General features: G+C 27.2%; 1 non-coding gene across 1 annotated transcript; it reads right to left on the minus strand.

The window, feature by feature from the left end:
• Positions 1 to 900: 900 nt before the first annotated feature.
• On the minus strand, positions 901 to 1,007 carry LOC149510881 (small nucleolar RNA R71). The gene has a single exon (XR_016334903.1). It is a non-coding gene; the product is annotated as a small nucleolar RNA R71 (small nucleolar RNA).
• Between the last annotated feature and the right edge of the window lie 5,331 nt (positions 1,008 to 6,338).

Genomic DNA, 6,338 nt, shown 5'->3' on the forward strand with positions numbered 1-6,338 from the left:
TTTCACTTCTTACTCTTTTAGATCTAGTTTATGGCTATATTTTTTTACTTCCCAAGTGACAGTTAGTGAAGTCAAGATTCAAGCATATATTGCTTTCAATCTTTTCTTTTCTTTATTTTTCAACCAAACCTAAGTTTTCATCTGTTTAAATATAGGAAATTAAGATCTTACCATTGGTACTTAAAGAGCAACTCAACATTACAATCTATAATCTCTTGAGAAACGATACTGGAATACTTCCATTATTATTACTTAATCTATGTACTTGCAAATTATACAAAAAGTAGCAATCAAGTTTTTAGCACCGTTGTTGAGGATTATAGTGGTGTTCTTAATATCTATAATGATTTCTTAAACTCTTATAATAGAAACTTTATTTTGTTATTTACTTTTATTTTTCTTTTTTTAATTTTTTTCTGTTTGCATGCATAAATCCAAAAGTTTTGACTTAGCTTCAGTTGATTATGAAGAAAAAAACAATAATCAACGCCACTTGCACCAACAACAATGGCTAATGTAAACAATGAGGCTCAAAGAACTTTAAGGGACTACGTAATTTCTAATTTAGATAGTTTTCAACCATCCATTAGAAGGCTAACTATTCAAGCAAACTACTTTTAAAATCAAGCCTTCAATTATACAAACGGTCCAAAGTCCCATGCAGTTTTGAGGATAACTAATTGATGATCTTAATTTTTATCTTTCTAATTTTCTTGAATTATGTGACATTTTTCACTATAATGGTGTGTTTGATGATGCTATTAGACTAAGATTATTTCTTTTTTCTCTTAGGGATAAGGCAAAAAGTTGGTTGACATCATTATCACTTACCTAATCACCACATGGGATGATTTGGTACAAAAGTTTTTGGCAAAGTTTTTCCTATAAGCTAAAACAGCAAAGCTAAGGAATGAGATCACCACATTTCTACAGGTAGTTGGTGAAACATTATATAATGCATGGGAAAGATTCAAAGTTTTGTTAAGGAAGTGCCTACATCATGGATTACCCAATAGTTGCAAATGTAGATTTTTTTTATAACGGTCTCACACCATCCACGAGAACCACTTAAGACTCAGCTACTAGAAGGGTAATTATAAGTAAGACTCTTGAGGAAGCAAATAGAATGATTGAAGAGATGGCTGCTAACTACCAGTAGGGTAGGGAAAAAAAGGTAAACAAAAGTCTACTGATTTATTTAAAATAGATGTTATCACCTTTATCAATTTTTAATTAGCTACCTCCACTAAAAATATAAAAGCCCTAGGAAACCAACCCCAAACCAACCATGTGAATGCAATCCAAAACCCATTTGTGTCTCGTGATATATGTGAAAAACCTCATTCTAATGAAAAATATCAATTCAAGATAGAACTTTTCCAATACATCCAATAATCTAAGCTTAACCATAATCCCTATAGTAATACTTACAACCCTGGTGGTGAAACTACCTAAAATTTTCTTGGAACCAACCAAACCATTAACCTATCAACAACTAAAACAATAACTACCACCTCAAATCCACCAACTTACAATCCAACCCAAGAAAAAAAACTAAGTTTTGAGGATATGTTGACCTAGTTGATGCAAGTGAGTAATGCCAACATCCAAAGCCAAGTTGCATCGATCAAGAACCTTGAAAACCAAATAGTCAACTAGCCTAAGCCATAGCCAACCACTTTATAGATACCTTGCCTACCAATTTTGAATCTAACCATAAAAGATAAGGCAAAAAAAGATGTAATGCTATCTATTTTTAAAGAGATGATGAGATGGAGGATTCTGATAAGAATAATGATTTTATTGATGACCCATAATGGTAAACCTTCCCAGTTTTGTGAAACAAATTAAAGTAGATTTTATGGGAAAAAATGATATATTAGAAGATGAAAAACTCTTGAGATTTAAAAGAGGAGGGTTTTGACCCTATGATATTAGAGGCCTCCAAAAACATTGAACCCTATAAAAAAAATCTTAGGGCAAAAAATGCTGAAATAAAATATGAAGAAGATCTTAAAAAATACATTGAAGGTTCTGCTAGAAAAGGGTAAATGTATTGCAAGTATAGAGAGCACTATTAGAAAGCATTTAGCTTGAACCTGAGAAAATAGTTCAAGAAGAGGCAACAAAAAAAAAATTTGAAAGGGAGGCTTTGATATGTTGGGCAATTGTAGGAGAAGAAAGGAAAAAAAAATAAAAAATGGAAAAAAGAGGAAAAGAATGAGACAAGTGAAAGGAAAAAAGAAAATAAAAAATGGAAAAAGGAAGAAAGGAATGAGACAGGTGAAAAAAGACGACGAAAAGAGGAAAGGCACCAGAAGTAGAAGAGTACTAGACTATGTGGCACAATTTAGCAAAAAAGTGAATAAATGAGTAGAAAAAAAGGAAAATGAAACAAGTAACAATGGCAGGAGAAAGAACAAAAAAAATAAGAAGAAAAAACAGGTAGCAAAGAGGAAAATGGCTGTGACAAAGTGAAAAAATAGAAAAACAAAAACTACGATAGAATATGGGGTATGAACAGATGGAAAACATAAGCTAAGAGAAGAAACACATAGTGGAAGAGAAGGCAGCGAACAAAATAAATAAATAAAATGAAGAGTGGCAACGTGGAGTAAAAGAAAAATAGAAGAGAATGAAATTGGAATAACTAAACATGAAAAAAAGAAAAATTGGTAGAAAATAAAACTAGAAAAAAAAGATGTAAAGAAAATGGATGTGAACTATAGCAGAAACAAACCAGTAGAAGGAAACCATACCAAAACGGAAAAACCACTAGCAAATCAAACAAGGATGAAAGGAATCTGTTCCCCCAGTTGACGTGGTTACTAATATGGGTTTTGCATATAGAATCTTGAGGTTCCATTGTTTCATTCATTTGTTGGTCTTTCATTCCTTTCTTACATGGTATCTTTCATTATTTTTCATGTTGTTAGACCACTTACTAGAGCCAAAAACATCCTTAATTTGCATAATTTTCCCATATTTTCCTAACATATATGTGGTGTAAATGTAGGGATTTGAAGATTTCACTTATATATTTACATAGTTTGATGGAACTGGAAAAGCTTATTATCTACATTTGTTGCTTTAGATTAGGCACATGCATTTTGTAGGGCCAATTGTTTGTTTTTTTTTTGTGTATGTTTTTCAATTTTGGGCTGAATAGGAATATAATAGATATCAAAAATAAAAAAATATAGTATGATATGGTTATTATAATAGGTTTGATTAATAAGCTTAATAATTAAATATATATAATAATAAATAGTAGTAATAAATAATAATAATAATAATAATAATAATAATAATAATAATAAAATATGTAAAAAATAACAATCTAACAAAATTAAAAATTTGAAAATCCATGTCTTAGTGTTGAAAGGAATTAAAAATCACGTTTTAAAAAATAATAACAATTTTGCATGTTAGAAAATTATTAAATATACAAAAATATAATAATAATAATAATAATAATAATAATAATAATAATAATAATAAATTTTAATGAAAAGGAAATAAATAAAAATATAAAAATCCAGTTTTTAGAAAAATAGACAAGGTTAAATAAATAGTAATAATAATTTTAAAGGAAAAGAAAATATAAGAATATATAAAAAAATTTGATTTTTATGAAAATTACAAAATACAGGGTCACTCTGAAAGTTAGCCTAGACATTAAAAATTTTTAAATAGGTTTGTAAATTTTTGAAATCCTAAAATGAAAACTAACATTAAAAAAAATCCGAAAAGAAAATATATGAATATATAAAAAAATTTTATTTTTAGGAAATTACAAAATACAAGTTCATTCTGAAAGTTTGCCTAGACGTTAAAAATTTTTAAAGAGGTTTGTAAATTTTTGAAATCTTAAAATGAAAACTGAAACCTTAAAAAAAAAATCCTAAATAAAACCCCAATGTGAAATCCTAAAAAGAAATCCTAAATAAAACCCTAAAACAAAGCTCATGATGAAACCTTAAACCTTAGGTGAAATCCTAAACCTTAGGCGAAACCTCGAAGCCTTCGTCCAAATCCTATATGAAAACTTAAGCCCTCAAGTCCTAAATTTCAAACAAAAAAAAAAAAATCTTAAACTATGAAAATCTTTCATAAAGTAATCGTTTTTAAATGTTGCTTCGATGATGGGGTATTTTAGGTAATTTTATTTCATTAAGATTTTTTTATGTAATTCCATAATTAAAATAATAAAATTAATAAAAAAATATAAAATATAAAAGAAGAGACTTCAAATATAAAAGGTTGCATCCCAAACTCTACTTAGAGGTTGAAGAATCTAGGTGGTATATTATATTTAAGAATCGGATTTCAAATTCAATTCTTCTCATCATTTACAACACATTTGCATATATCTATATATACATATTTATTTATTTTCTTACACTCATTATGCATATATATGTTTGTTTTAATTATTGATGCTTAATATCAATTATATCATTTTTTTATTGCATAAAAACTCTTTGAAAAATTCATTTCAAAAATAAAAAAAATTAAATAAATTTAAAATACTATTTCAAGAAAAATAATTTTTGGAGAGTCACCAATAGTTATCAATTTTAAAAAATATATTATTTTTATTTTTAAGAAAATGTTCTGCTAAATCTTAGACGAAAAGACTTATCTTTGAATTCTATCTATATGTTGGAAAATTATCAAATATTTCTTTAATCTAAAGATTTTCATAATATTCATAAAGAACATCTTTTAATTGATTTTATTTCTTAAAAATGAAGGGAATTATAATTAAAATTCGTAAAAAAATAATTTTTATCCGAATTTATAAATAGTACATGATTGATTGGTACTAATTTTATGGGCACTGTAGGAGTGCTAATCTTTCGCATTTGTAATTGATTCTCAAACCCAATTATGTTTTCGTAAACCAAAAGTATCCTTTTAATAAACTTTAAATCCATTTTACTATTTTATTAAAAAGATAACATTTTTGGGTGGCCAATCATACCTTAAAAAAATTGGTGGTGACTTCTCATGTTTTTCATGTTTATAAATAATTATGTTTAGCGATCGAATCTCTAAACCGATACGTTATAATAGCTTGGCAACTCAACTAGAGACATTTTAAGAGTTAAGCTAAAATTTTAATCATGTGCTATCAAAAGTTTTGGATTTAATTGATTTTAGTTGATGTTTAATTTAATTTTGCTTCATTTTAATTTTTAAAATAATAATAATAATAATAATAATAAAATGCATTGCATTGTTAGTTATTATCTTATTTTAACTTTGTTTTTTGTAATTCATATACATTGTTTTGATTAATATATTGTTTTGTACATTTTTGCATATTCACTTATATGCATAAGCTTTAGACCTAGGCTCTATCATTTTTAGGAGGAAATGAAGTTGCTATGCTTTTGTGATGTGATAATCTCTGTATTTACTAGTGAAACACTTCCACTCAAATCAAACACTTTTCGTTGGTAGCCTATAATGGGCAAGGATTATTGTGCCTTATTAGTCTGTAATGGACGATGATGTAAGGTTTGATTCGAGAACCTTTAGATGAATAAATCTTGACCTAACATATTGTGCACTATATGAAGCCTGCATAGGGTAGAGCCATGCAGCCTTTTTAAAAAATCACCAAAAGTTAGGACACTGTATATATTCTATTATTTTGTTATATTATATGATTGTTTTTGTTATTTTTATTATTTATTTGTCTGGATTGTTGATTCTTTTTATTTATACAGTATTTAATTTTGTTGCACATATCATATAGGCATTATACTTTAAGAGGGGGTATTTGTTTTGTTTTAGGCTAGTCATCAGCAAAAATAGCTTTTATGAAGCCATCGGTAGTGTTAATATCTTGTTGAAATTATTTTGAAAGCCATGCCAATCTCTTCAATAGAAATTACTAATTACGATATATGGGACACTTTGATGCATTTTGTGTTTAAGGTAATAGGGCAAATAAAGATAAGATAAAAAAAAGAAGATAAAAAAACAAAACTAAAAAAAAGAAACCAAAAAAAATCCAAATAAAGAGGAGGAAAAAGAAAAAAAAATTTAGGATCGGTAAGGACTTTGTCATCTTTTTGTAATTTAATCAATAAATTCTACATTCATTGTGAAGGTAATTTATATATTTTGGGCTGTTCCATTTTTGTATATATCTTTGCATCATTATCATATTTAGGCATTTATAGACATATTTTGTGTAGCATGCAAATTAGGAATTGTGTCATTCATTCAGCAAGAATAATAGCGTAAGCATTTTTAGTTTAAATCTTTGAAATAAAACATTTGTTTTAATGGGTATAAAAACCTGAAAATATGGAAGATCAATT

This window comes from Durio zibethinus, chromosome 27, assembly GCF_047325235.1.
Source record: "Durio zibethinus cultivar Kanyao isolate XHJ-2024 chromosome 27, ASM4732523v1, whole genome shotgun sequence".
Taxonomy (NCBI): Eukaryota; Viridiplantae; Streptophyta; class Magnoliopsida; order Malvales; family Malvaceae; genus Durio; species Durio zibethinus.